This window comes from Balaenoptera ricei, chromosome 2 (assembly GCF_028023285.1).
Source record: "Balaenoptera ricei isolate mBalRic1 chromosome 2, mBalRic1.hap2, whole genome shotgun sequence".
Lineage (NCBI taxonomy): Eukaryota > Metazoa > Chordata > Mammalia > Artiodactyla > Balaenopteridae > Balaenoptera > Balaenoptera ricei.
The window spans coordinates 3,808,961-3,823,237 of record NC_082640.1 but is presented as its reverse complement, the minus strand read 5'-3'; the positions used below and the strand labels follow the sequence as shown (position 1 = coordinate 3,823,237).

The 14,277-nt window shown below is 43.3% G+C and overlaps 1 protein-coding gene across 5 annotated transcripts in view; it reads left to right on the top strand.

The window, feature by feature from the left end:
- Positions 1-425: 425 nt before the first annotated feature.
- The window catches only part of ARHGAP12 (Rho GTPase activating protein 12), a 111,545-nt gene continuing 97,693 nt past the window's right edge, over positions 426-14,277 (top strand). For 2 of the 5 annotated variants that reach the window (XM_059909896.1, XM_059909876.1), the window contains exon 1: positions 428-565. The gene's annotated coding sequence lies outside the window, so the exon portion shown is untranslated. Of the gene's footprint in view, positions 566-14,277 lie in introns of all 5 variants that reach the window. The other 3 variants (XM_059909905.1, XM_059909865.1, XM_059909886.1) reach the window with 3 other exon arrangements.

The following is a 14,277-nucleotide window of genomic DNA, read 5'->3' as shown; positions in this document are numbered from 1 at the left end:
GGTCGCGTGCGGACTTTTCCCGAGCCTCCCCGCGGGATTTCCGGGCGCGGGAACGGCTGACCGACGCCGGCAGCGCTCCCAGCGGGCCGAGGAACGGGGCAGACCCTCCTTCCCTGGGCCCCGCTTCCGCCACGCCGCGCTCGGGCCGTCTCCCGTGCGCCCGTCCCACGTTTTCCCCACGAGCGCTTCCTCGGCGTCGCCCACTACGCGTTTACAAGGCGCCGCCGCCCCCTCCGCCGGCAGCTCCGCGCGCCCGCCGCGCCCCTCCCTCGGCCTCCCCTCCCCCTCCCGGCTCCGCGCCGCCGGTCCCCCCCGCGCCCGCCGGTCCGTCACGTGGCCGAGCCCCGCCCCCGTCACGTGGCCCCGCCCCGCCCCGCCCCCGCGCCGGCGCGCTCCGACGTGCCCTGGAACTCTTGTCTCCCGGGGAGGGCAGCTTGCGGGGACGCGCCGGCCGCGGCCGCCGCCGAGTGAGCGCCCTTCGGGCTCGCCTGGGTGCCCCGCCGCCGCCGCCGCCGCCGAGCCGGGCCAGGAGGGAGCCGCCCCCCGCGAGGCCGCCGGGCCCTCGGTGAGGGGGGGGGGCGGGCCGCGGGCGGAGGGCAGGTCGGGGAGGCGCTGCACAAAGGCGCCCGGGGCCGGGGCTGCGGGGCCGGGGGAGGCGTGTGCGGGCGCGCAGTGGCGCCGGGGTGCGAGAGGTGCGGCCATGGGCGCGGCCGGCGGGGTCGGGGCGCGGGGCGGGTGCGGGGCCGGGGGCCGCTGCCGGCCGGTCGGCTGACGGGGGCGAAGGGGTATAAATGGCTGGAAGTTGCGGCTCCTCTGCCCCCCGGGTGTCCTGACTTCCTGTGAGAGGGCAGTGATCGCCGCCCCGCCCCGCCCCCAGGAAGGAGGGTGTTGGGTTGTGTGTGTGTGTGCGTGTGCGTGTGCGTGTGTAAAAGGCCGGCGGTGCCGCCCTCCTTCCTGGCCTCCCGCCGCCGCCGTGCCCGCTCCGCCAGCGCTGCGGGGGCTGCAACCTCCCTCCCCCGGGAGCCGACCGGGGCCTCCCCTCGAGGGCTGTTGACCTCAGCGCTGGGCACGCGGGGCCCTGCAGCCCTCAGAGGTGCCCCGCCCCTGCTCGGTGGGCTCTTGCTCCTTTCCAGCCCTTCTGCGAGGAATCTCCTCCGGGTCGTTGAGTTTAAAGAATGCTGTGCACTGTCCTCGGGGGTGGTGGGTTGTCTTCTAAGCATGACTGCCTTTGACGTGTTGCGGCTGAAGGTACCGCAGACCCTTTGAGACGAAGAGGCCACAGGGTCATCAGCCCCGAGAAGGGCACGGCCTCCTGGCGTTCTCGAGGCGTGTGATGTTTTTCTTCTGACTGCAGCCGCAGTTTTCAATGCACTTGCGAAGGCGAAAACAAAAATGTTCAGAGCGTGGCTTTATGAAAGTTCTGATGTCTTTCCAAGTAGAGTGTGTGTTGTCGGTAGAGCCTGTAAACACTCGTGTTGCCTTATGGTTAATCATGACGCGAGGAGGTAGACTTTATTGAGCAATTACGCACATGCTCCTAAGGGGAGGTGACGTAGAGAGGAACGAGCTTTTAATGAGGAGTCGCTCGGGTTCAGATTCTGCCCCCCGCGTCTAAAGGCGAGACCTTGGAAGACCCTTCAGTGTTACAGTGAAAGGTGGTTAAAACAAGTGTCCAGCTCCTAGCCACGCCTCTTTCCCGCTTAAACGCTGGGAAACGGAGGCCTGCAGGTGTATGTTGGTCCATATCCAGTGTTCTTTCCTGATCCGCAGGAGGGTGCGTTACAGGATGGGGCATCTTTGTCTATCTTTTGGTCCCAGTAGACAGTCTGGCTGCTGGTTCCAGTATTTTCTCTTTCTTTTTCTCTCTGTCTTAAAAATGCCTTGGAAATGTTTCACAGCAGGTATTTGGGAGCCCAGAGTAGTGAGCCGGGCTCTGAAGACTTGACCCTGAGTGGGGCACCCCGAAGAGCCAGAGAAGCTGGGCATGTAGGTGTGACCCGTGGTTGCAGGTAGTAGCTCTGCTGCTCAGGGGGGGCTCTCTCTCTGGGGAAAAATGAGTTAAATACAGTCTAATGTACCAGATTACGTGTGCATGCCCCAGTACTGGCTGATAGGTTTCTATTTATACTTGATCAGCGACAGACGTTGGAGAAGATTGCTAACTCATTTTGATTCTTTTTTAAAATTAATTAATTAATTAAGTTTTGGCTGCGTTGGGTCTTCATTGCTGCACGTGGGCTTTCTCTAGTTGCGGCGAGCGGGGACTACTCTTCGTTGCGGTGCGCGGGCTTCTCATTGTGGTGGCTTCTCTTGCTGTGGAGCTCGGGCTTTAGGCGCTCGGGCTTCAGTAGTTGCAGCACGCAGGCTCAGTAGTTGTGGCTCGCGAGCTCTAGAACGCAGGCTCAGTAGTTGTGCCGCATGGGCTTAGTTGCTCTGCGGCATGTGGGCTCTTCCCAGACCAGGGCTCGAACCGGTGTCCCCTGCATTGGCAGGCGGATTCTTAACCCCTGCACCACCAGGGAAGTCCCTCATTGATTCTTAATATGATGCCCTTTATAGAATAGTTGTCCATATATAGTCAATATTTTATATACCTTTAGATTTTTCCAATTACTGCACTAGTTGTTGTGAGGCACAAGTGAAAATATGTAAACACTGCAGAAAAACAGCGTATTATTTGTAGTCAGTCATTTGGCTTTTCTTTCATTAATTAGAAAGTATCTGCTGAGTGGTTTTTTTAATAGGTTGACAGAAAATGGGTTTTACGAATGTAAGTTCTTTAAGTAATGCAGTTGACATTTCTGAGCACAAAAGGATAATAAACAGTTTAAATTAATTCAAACAGTGAATGTGGTGATGTGTAAAATTACTAAGTGGTAGTACTGATTTTTGTTTATCTGAGAAAATTGGTACTAGGAAAAAGCACCTAAAGGTAAATCTGCCTAAAATGGGCATTACAGTTTTATAATAGTGGGAGAGAAAAGTGAAATTAAACGTTTATTTTATCTTATACTTAACAGTTTTAGTCGTAATTGCAAATACGCGCTGCTTTGTAGAATGAATCAGATGTGAGGGCAGGATGGTACCACACAGCATCATTGTGCTTCAAATCATGCTTTTCAAGTCATTCTCTTTTGAGGAACCCATTGGGCCACTATCTTTGTGTTTTCTTCAATTGTTGACTGTTCTAATTGTGCCACATCCTCATCTGTGGATGGCTTTGCAGTGATTCAGCCATTTTCTTATTTTATTGACTCAATATTTTGCAGTTTCAGTTTGCAGTTGAGCGGCTTTTCATTTGAACTGAACCGCCGGACACTGATGTCTCTAAGCGCCCTTCCCCTGTTGACAATCTAGTCCTTCTCAGATTTCTCTGTGCACGGGAATTACCTGAACTTCTCACGAGCCCCAGGTGATACCGATGCTGCCCGGACTTCAGACTGCTGCTGTCCGGTAGAAATGTAATGCCAGCCACCTGTGTAATTCTCAAGTTTTTAGTACTCACAAGATAGGTAGAGTTAAAAAGAAACCATGAAATAAATTTCATTATCATTTTTGTCTACAAGACGTCTTCAAAATCCCGTATGTATTTGACACTTGCAGCACGTCTCAGTTTCGATTAGCCATACTTCACATGCTCAGTAACCACGTTTGCCTACTGTGTTGAACAGCACGGTTCTGGAGTCTAGAATCCAGATCAGTGCTGTTCTAAGTGTGTGTGCAGATTGGCCCTATCAGCAACCCTTGGGAACTTGTTAGAAATGTACATTTTAGGGCCCCCCCCCCAAACCTACTCTCATTAGAATATCTGGAGTTTCAGTAACTTGCAGCATATGACTACAAAATATGTATGTGATGTTTTGGATGGGATCCCAGAACAGAAAAAGTTCATTAGGGAAAAACTAAGGAATATGGACATTATTAGGTATCAGTATTTGTTCATTGAATATGACGAATGTACCATACTGATGTAAGATGTTTGTAGTAGGGGAAACGGTGTACAGGGTATATGGGAACTCTGTACTATCTTTGCAGTAATTCTGTAAATCTAAAGCTCATCTAAATGTTTTTTTTTTAAAGAAGCTCTCCAGGTGATGCCATCTTTCACTAAAAGTGAGAAGCAGTGATCTAGATCGCTAATATGACCTGCCTGCAGTTTGGGTGGGCAGGATGGAGGCTGCTGTTAGGTCTCGTAGGGTAATAATGGTATTTTTTTTTTTTGGGGGGGGGCCACGCCTCATGGCTTCGGGGATCCTAGTTCCCTGATCAGGGATCGAACCTAGGCCCCCTGCAGTGAAAGCTCAGAGTCCTAACCACCGGACCTCCAGGGAATTCCCAATAATAGTATTTTTGTAATAAGAGCTAAAACTTACAAAACACTTAGCATGTGCTAGGGATTATACCAAGTACTTTACACATATTTACTCATTTAACTCTCCCAATATGTGATATGTACCATTAGTTAGCTCCTTTTTTACAAATGGAAAAAATACTGAGGCTCAGAGAGGTTAGGTGACTTGTCTTAGGTCACACAGCTAGCAAGAGGCAGAAACAGGGATGTTTGAGGAGGGACTAATTTAAAAGCACTCAGTTCATTTGTGAGTGTTTTCCTTCTCTACAAGTTTTGCTTCTCTGAGTAAGCATTGATTAATGTGGATGTTCTGTATCATGCCTTGTAGTTTACAAAGTACTGTGTTCTCTTTCCATTTTCACAAGGATCTTTTGAGGTTTGTGTTGTCTCTTTTGTTTTACAGATAGTTCAGGTGCTGAGGGCCTGAGAGCTAATACATGGCAAATCCTGATTTAAATTTCAGTCCTCCGACCCTGAGTTCTCTGGTCCTTTACCACAGGAGAATTCAGAATACATTTAGAAGTTAGAGTGATATCTTTAAAGTTAGTTGAAAATTACCTGTATTTTGCTGTATATTACTGGTTTGTTTTTAAAAAAATCAGTTTTGAGTTAAAATATACATACAGTAAAATAAAACACTCAACAATAAAATAGGGTGAACTGCGGAAACATACAAAGACATGAATGAATCTCAGAAGCAATGTTCTAGGTGAAACAAGCCAGACATGAAAGGCTACATACTGTATGTATATATGCTTTTGTCTCCATTTGGCTTCCTTGAGTAAGCTGTGATTAATGTGATGCTTTTTATCACGCTTTATAATTTACTAAGTACTTTTTCATGTTTTCTCTACCCATTTTCACAGGGATCTTCTGAAGTTTGTATTGTTTCCTGTTTTACAGATGAGTGTATCACAGTTAGTTTAGGCGTTCACCAGTTGCTAGGCCTCTGGGTCATTTCCAATTTCTGGCTGTTATGAATAAAGCTGTTATGGATGTTCATGTAAGGCCTTTTCAAGGATTTATGGTTTCATTTTTCTTGGGTAAATACCTAGAAGAGGAATTGTGAGATCATATGTTAAATGTATGTTTAACTTTATAAGAAATTGCCCAAATGCTTTCCAGAGTAGCTGCACCACTCTGCATTACCACCAGCAGTGAATGAGAATTCCAGTTGCTGGTATCCTTACCCTACAAAATATCCTTTGTATGTATGTAAAGCCATTCTAAATATATATAAAGTTGCTCTGCGACATATGGGATCTTCCCCGACCAGGGCTCGAACTCATGTCCCCTGCATAAAGCCATTGCATTACAAGGGTTTTGTCTTAACAGCTTTATTGAGGTATAATTGCTGTAAAATAAACTGGACCTATTTTAAGTGCGTAGTTTGATGAGTTTGGACATATGAATAGCTATGCCTCTAAAATCATCACCATTATCAGAATAGCAAACATATTCATCACTCACCTCCCAATTTCTTTGAGCCCAAAGGTAATTTGTTGCCCTTGTTCCCTGGTAACTATTGATCTGCTTTCTGTCACTATGTATTACTTTGCATTTTCTCGAATTTTATGTAGTTGGAATCATACAGTATGCACTCTTTCTTGTCTGGATTTTTTTCACTCAGCAAAATTTTTTTTTTAACATCTTTATTGGAGTATAATTGCTTTACAATGGTGTGTTAGTTTCTACTTTATAACAAAGTGAATTAGCTATACATATACATATATCCCCATATCTCCTCCCTCTTGCATCTCCCTCCCACCCTCCCTATTGCACCCCTCTAGGTGGTCACAGAGCACCGAGCTGATCTCCCTGTGCTATGCAGCTGCCTCCCACTAGCTATCTATTTTACATTTGGTAGTGTATATATGTCCGTGCCACTCTCTCACTTCGTCCCAGCTTACCCTTCCCCCTCCCCATATCCTCAAGTCCATCTTCTACATCTGCGTCTCTACTCCTGTCCTGCCCCTAGATTCTTCATAACCATTTTTTTCCTTTTTTTTAGATTCCATATATATGTGTTAGCATACGGTATTTGTTTTTCTCTTTCTGACTTACTTCCACTCAGCAAAATTATTTTGAGATTCATCCAGTTTGTTGTGTATATCAGTAGTTCTTTTTATTGCTGAGTGATATCCTATTGTGTGGATATTACACAATTAGTTTATCCGGTCGCCTGTTCGTGGACATTGGGTTGTTTCCAATTAGGGACTATTACAAATAAAGCCACTGTGAACATTCACATACAGGTCTTTGTGGGGACATGTGTTTTCATTTTCTTTGGTGACTACCTAGGAGTAGAATCCCTGGGTCATATGGTAGATGTATATTTCAAGCTTTTAAGAATCTGCCCAACTTTTCCCAAAGTGGTTGTACCATTTTAAATCCCCACCAGCAGTATTTGAGAGTTCTGGTTGCTCCACATTCTCAGAAATACTGGTATCGTCAGTCTTTTAACTTTAGTCATTCTAGTAGACGTGTGGTGTTATTTCTTTGTGTTTTTAATTTGCATTTCCCTAACAACTAAAGATGTTGAGCATCTTTTCATGGGCTTATTTACCATCTATAGATCTTCCTTGGATATGAACACTTGTCCGTTCCTATCTTTTTGCCCTTTTTAATTGGGTCATTTGTCTTCTTAATGGCTTGTACAGTTATTATATATTCTAGATATGAGTTCTTTGTTGGACATAAGTTTGTATCTGAGACATTTGTGTGTTTTCATGAGAGATATTGGTCTGTAGTTTTTCTTTTTTATAACGTCTTTGTCTGGTTTTGGTTTGAGAATAATGCTGACTTCATAGAATGAGTTGGGATGTTTTCCCTCCGTTTCAATTTTCTTTAAGAGGTTTGTAGAATTGGTATTATCTTCCTTACATTTTGTAAAATTCACCAGTGGAGCCATCTTGGCCAGCAGTTTTCTTTGTGGGAAGATTTTTAAAGACGGATTCAATTTATTTAATAAATATAGGACTATTTAGGTTATCTGTTTCTTCTTAAGCAAGCTTTGGTAATTTGCCAAAGGAATTTATCTGGTTCACTAAGTTGTTGAAGTTACCAGCGTAAAGCTGTTCATAATGTTCTCTTACCTTCCTTTCAGTGTCTTTAGGATATGTAGTTATATCTCCTGTCTCATTCCCGATACTGGTAATTTGTGTTTCTTCTCTTTCGTTCTTGATCACTTTGGCGAGAGGATTGTCAGTGTTACTGATCCTTTTGAAGAACCACCTTCTGGTTTCATTGATTCCCTCTAACATTTTCTGTCTTCTCTTTTACAGCTTTCTGCTCTGACCTTTATCAGGTCTTTTTTTCTGCTTGCTTTGGGTTTAATTTGCTCTTTATCTAGTTTCTTAGAATGCAAGTTTACATCACTGATTTGAGACCTTTTTCTTTTCCAATTATGGGCATTTAGTATATAAATTTTCTCTAAGCACTACTATAGCTGCATCCCGCAAATTTTGAACTGTCACCTTTTCGTTTTCATCCGGTTCAAATTTCCTGTTTGATTTCTTCTTTGACCTCTGAGGTATTTAGAAGTATGTTGTTTAAATTCCAACAACAAATTTGTGGGTTTTAAGATATCTTTTTATTAATTTATAATGTAATTCAATTGTCAGAGAACATTCTTCATATTATTTCAGTCTTTTTAGATTTATTGAGATTTGTTTCATGGCCCAGAATATAATCAACAAAAAATGTATGCTTAGGGACTTCCCTGGTGGTCCAGTGGTTAAGACTCCATGCTCCCAATGCAGGGGGCATGGGTTCGATCCCTGGTCCGGGAATGAAGATCCCACATGCCACACGGTGTGGCCAAAAAAAAAGAAAACAAAAAAGAGAGAGAAAGAGAGAAAATGTATGTTTCTAAGAAACTACTGAACTGCCTGCCTGTACCATTTAGCGTTCCCACTAGCACTGAATGTGTGTCCAGTTGTTGGTATCCTGGTCAGCACTTGATATTGTCTTTGTTTTTTAAAAATAACTTTATTATAGTTGGTGGGTAGTGATATCTTGTTTTGGTTTTAGTTTGCATTATAGGATATTTAACAGTTTGTAAAATAATTTAAATGGAATAAAACTTAATAGTCATGGAATTTTGTGGGTTTTTTTTTTTTCCCCCAGTAGAGGACAGAAACCTCTAGGGGGTTGGTAGCAGTAGTAGTTCATCATTGTCTGTGTGCCACAGAAGTGCTACTTTTCAGTTTCCTAAAAGGTTGAATGTTTATTTGCCTTTTAATATTTACTTTGAAAGAGGATTTGTAAAAGCTATATGAGGATTTTAGTGATTTTTATGGTTTTGGGATAGACAGGTATAAGGTGATTTAAACTGCATTCTCCATTTTACATTTCCACCAGTGATGCATAAGAATTCCAGTTTCTCCACATTCTCACCAACACTTGTTATTTCTGTTGTTATTTTTACAGTAGCCACCCTAATGGGTATGGAGTGGTGTATCATTGTGTTTTTTTGTTTTGTTTTTATAAATTTATTTATTTTATTTTTGGCTGCTTTGGGTCTTCGTTGCTGCGTGCGGGCTTTCTCTAGTTGTGGCGAGCGGGGGCTACTCTTCATTGCCGTGTGCGGGCTTCTCATTGCGGTGGCTTCTCTTGTTGTGGAGCACAGGCTCTAGGCGCGCAGGCTTCAGTAGTTGTGGCACGTGGGCTCAGTAGTTGTGGCTCGTGGGCTCTAGAGCACAGGCTCAGTAGTTGTGGCGCATGGACTTAGTTGCTCCGAGACATGTGGGATCTTCCTGGACGAGGGCTCGAACCTGTGTCCCCTGCATTGGCAGGTGGATTCTTTTTTTTAAATTTATTTTATTTATTTATTTTTGGCTGTTGGGTCTTCGTTGTGGTGCACGGGCTTCTCATGTTGTGGAGCACGGGCTCTAGGCGCGCGGGCTCAGTAGTTGTGGCACGCAGGCTCAGTAGTTGTGGCTCGTGGGCTCTAGAGCACAGGCTCAGTAGTTGTGGCACACGGGCTTAGTTACTCCGCGGCATGTGGGATCTTCCTGGACTAGGGCTCGAACCCGTGTCCCCTGCACTGGCAGGCGGATTCTTAACCCCTGGGCCACCAGGGAAGTCCCTGGCAGGCGGATGCTTAACCCCTGGGCCACCAGGGAAGGCCCTATCATTGTGGTTTTGATTTGCATTTGATTTGCTTATTGGCCATTTGTGTATCTTCCTTGGAAAAATGTCTATTCAAGTCCTTTGCCTACCTGACTGTCCTTATCACAATTTAATTTGAAGTAGATTGGCATAATTTAAGCATTATAATGAGTACTTTTTTCTTTTTTTAAGTAAGTTGCTGATGTCTGACTAGAACTTTGCAGTGACCAGACCATAATAATCACTGTACTTGTAGCTGTATTTGTCTTTGTTTTGTGGACTATATCTTTTTTTAAAGCATGGGATTAGGTAAACATTTGAAAGTGGTTGAATGTAAATAGTCATCTCCGAGATTGAGATGGTAGTGTGTATAGTTTTAGAGGAATATCTGAATGGGTTGGGGTGGTGGTTAATGCTTGGGTAGCCAGTAGAGTTGTGAAGTGAATGGAGTTTCTCTTCTAAAGTGAATTGTTAGAGGATTGGAAATCCTATTAAACTTCTTAAAGACCAAGATTATGATTTTCTCCTTAATACGTAACAACTTGTATAATGATGTGGACTGAGAGCCTGGGCATGGGGTTGTTACAACAAGCAGGATGGGCGAGATGCCACAGAGGCAAGAGGAAAATTATGTGAACTGTAAATGTGTTCATTTCTTTCTTCTGGATTTTTTTTAGCTGATTATTTTATTTTAGTTATTTTTTTGGCTGGGCCACACGGCTTGCGGGATCTCAGTTCCCTGACCAGGGACTGAACCCAGGCCACGGCAGTGAACGCTGGCAATCCGAACCACTAGACCACCAGCGAACTCCCTTAGCTGATTATTTTAGAAAGTTCTTAGTGAGAAATTAAAGTATGGGACTCAGGTGATGAGGATATAGGAGGAAGAATCCATTGACTCGAGTGCATGTAGCAGGGAGTAAAGAGCTGAAGAATGTAGAGGCTGAATGATGATCATAGAAGGCTGGTTTTAAAGGTTAATGTGGAGCTATTGTTGGTATAGGTAGCTTTTGATGACACAGAATATGGAGGAAAGGGAAGTTTAACCTATTGGTTCAAGAAGAAGTTCTTTTTGTTCCTTAGACTTTTTACTGATTATGCGTTTTTTACCTTTAGGCTATCTTCTTGGTATCCTGCATCATCACATTAAAACTCTTAGTGTGTGCAAATGAATCCGAGGGGTTTAAAAGCCAGTTTAATAGTCTTTGGTCTGAAGGGCTTGATCAGGGCTGTTTTCCTGAAGTACTGAATTTGTGAAATTTTTTGGAATACAGTACGCTCCTCACTTTCTGCCCAGTGTCAGTTGGGTCAGTAGTTACATTTCCATGTATAAGAAGAGATCATTTTAGAATGATTTTGAAGCTGTAACAACCGGTGATAATGGAGAACTCCTAATACCTCTTAAATAATTGTAATTTGTATTTTGATGAGAAAAGCAGTGTGTAAAAGTAAAGAACAAAAGACATGTAATTTTGTTTAACTTATTTAAAGGTGGGACAGCATAATGTAAGATATGTTAATAGGAATATCAAATATGCATGATACCACTTTTAATTTGAGTTACGGTTTAAGGAGACAGTTGTCCGATGATAGGAAGCGTTTAAATCAAGTACGTAAAAACCAGGTGGGGAGAATGTGTCACTGCAGGCTCCAGGCTCACCTTGTGTATTTCCTGCCCCAGTCCCTGAATCAGTCATTTCTCCAGAGAGCCTCGGTCCCTTTATTCGGAGAGTATGGCAGTAGACACCAAGTCGGGCTGCTCGGTGTGCTTCTTGCTGCCAGGGGGTCATTTTTACTGACAGCAAGGATCTGTGTATGGTGTACTGAGCAGTGTATAGACATATACCTGTAATACTTCTTCTTTTTTTTTAATATTTATTTATTTATTTATGGCTGTGTTGGGTCTTCGTTTCTGTGCGGGGGCTTTCTCTAGTTGTGGCAAGCGGGGGCCACTCTTCATCGCAGTGCGTGGACCTCTCACTGCCGCGGCCTCTCTTGTTGCGGAGCACAGGCTCCAGACGCGCAGGCTCAGTAGTTGTGGCTCACGGGCCCAGTTGCTCCGCGGCATGTGGGATCCTCCCAGACCAGGGCTCGAACCCGTGTCCCCTGCACCAGCAGGCAGATTCTCAACCGCTGCGCCACCAGGGAAGCCCTGTAATACTTCTTTATGTAATCATCTGTATCTGTGGTAAGCTAAAAGTGAGTTCATATTTCTGTCTCCAAGTCTAATGTGTTATCCCAGGACCATTCTAGCCTTCTCCCTTTGCATGTCTATAAATTCATATTCCAACATTGGGAAACTTGGTGCCCACATCTGCATTCTGTGTACTTAATTCTTCAAGTCCAGTGTGTGTACATGTAGCAGTATCAGGATTTTTAATTCATACCCCCATGGGAAATGTTTTTTATGTGTTAGAACACAGTACTTATGTGCAGTTCCTTTATCTGTGTTCTTATAAACCTCACTTATTTCCAGAATGAGTGAGGTCAGCCTCTCCCTCCATCCCCTCTCCATTCAGTGAGGTCGTTCCATGTATGTGTAATACCGTTAGACTATCTTGTCACATCTGCTTTCCATCCTGGGATTCCCCCGACCTCCTAAATGATTGTTTAGAATTTGCAATCATTGAAGTTCATGCTTGTGTTGTAAAGATTAATGGGTTTTGACAAGGGCATAATGTCATGTGTCCACCATTGCAGTATCATACAAAATAGTTTATTGACCTCAAAGAATCCCCTGTGCTTCATCTATGGAATCCCCCCCACTTCGTCCTAACCCCAGCAATCACTGTCTCTATGGTTTTGACTTTTCCAGAATGTCATATAATATAATCATTCCGTATGTGGCTTTTTCAGGCTATGTTTTTTTCTTTCACTTAGCAAAATATATCTAAGATTCATTTCTGTCTTTTCGTAGCTCAATAGCTCTTTTCTTTTTATCACTGAATAGTATTGTAAGTCTGGCTGTCTCACAGTTTATCCTTTCTCCTATTGAAGGACATCTTGGTTGCTTCCAGTTTTGTGCAGTTATTAAGCTGCTCTGAACATTTGCATGCAGGACTTTTTGCGGAAATAAGATTTCAACTCATTTGGGTAAATACCTAGGAGTGTGATTGCTAGATTGTATGGTTAAGACAACATTCAGCTTTGTATCAATAGAAACTGTTAAACTGTCTTCCAAAGTGGCTGAACCATTTTGCATCCCCATCAGCAGTGAATGAAAGTTCCTGTTGCTGTATACCCTCATCAGCGTTTGGTGGTGGCAGTTTTTTTGGATTTTAGCCATTCTAATAGTTGTACAGTGGTATCTCATTGTTTTAATTTGCAATTCCCTAATGACATAATGTTGAGCATTTTTTCATGTACTTATTTGTCACCTGCATATATTCTTTCATGATGTCTCTTTTCAGATCATTTTCCATTAAAGAATTTGGTTCTTTTGAGTTTTAAGAGTTCCTTCTATATTTTGGATAAAAGTCTTTCATCAGATATGTATTTTACAGATATTTTCTCCTTGTTTGTGGTTTGTGTTTTCATTCTCTCAGCACTACCTTTCACAGAGCAGAAGTTTTTAATTTTAATAAAGTCCTATTTAATTTTTTCTTTCATGGATTATGCATTTAGTGGTATATCTAAAGACTCACATTGTCAAACCCAAGGTCATATTTCTTCCTTTTTAAATTGGAATATTTTCTTCACTCTTGTAACAATCCAAGAAAAATTTCTTACGTCCACCTCATTTCTTTCTTTCTTTCTTAAAATAATTAATTAATTAATTAATTTTTGGCTGTGTTGGGTCTTTGTTGCTGTGCACGGGCTTTCTCTAGTTGCGGTGAGCAGGGACTACTCTTCATTGCGGTGCTTGGGCTTCTCATTGCGGTGGCTTCTCTTGTTGCAAAGCATGGGCTCTAGAGCGCAGGTCAGTAGTTGTGGCACTTGGGTTCAGTAGTTGTGGCACGTGGGCTCAGTAGTTGTGGCTCGCGGGTTCTAGAGCACAGGCTCAGTAGTCGTGGCACACAGGCTTAATTGCTCTGTGGCATGTGGCATCTTCCTGGGCCAGGGATCAAACCTGTGTCCCCTGCATTAGCAGGCAGATTCTTAGCCACTGTGCCACCAGGGAAGTCCCTACCTCATTTCTAAGAAAGACTTGATGGCACAAATCTTTCTGAAATACCCCATGCAAATATCATTTTTATTAAAATATGCTTGCTCTCCCAAGTACTTCTTTTGTTGTTTCCTCATTTTTGTTTCATATTTCAATCTGGTTTTGAATTTCCTTTACCAGTTTATGCTTGGCTGAGTTTTCTGCTGCTTTCCACTTACCTGATTATTTCCTGTATCCTTTCTGCTGTTCCTATTTTTGCTATTTCTTTATGACCAGAATAGTTTATAGTAGCAATGAGTATATTTTGCTTCTCTTCTTTAGGCCTAAAGATATATCTTATATTCTATACGTTTGTATTCTTAGAAAACAGGGATCATGCCTTAAGAAAAAAACCTTAGGTGCCCTATCATGGCCTATGATTTCTTGTTAAGTATACAATCTACAAAATTATTTGGTGGAATAATTTCTTATTGTGGAACTTATGCTGGAGTTGTTTTTAACTTTTTTGTTGTGCTCATTAAGTTTAATTGATTTCTTTAGTAGAGGGTTGTTTAAGGAGTGTTAATTTTAAACAAGTACTTTTAAAGCTACTGGAGGACTTGGTGTCAAGAATCGGTGCTTAAATTGTGGTATTTTTAAGTGGGTTAATACGTGTGTGAGGCTATATTAGCATTTTGTTGTTCATGGTGTTAGAATTGCTAAATATGTT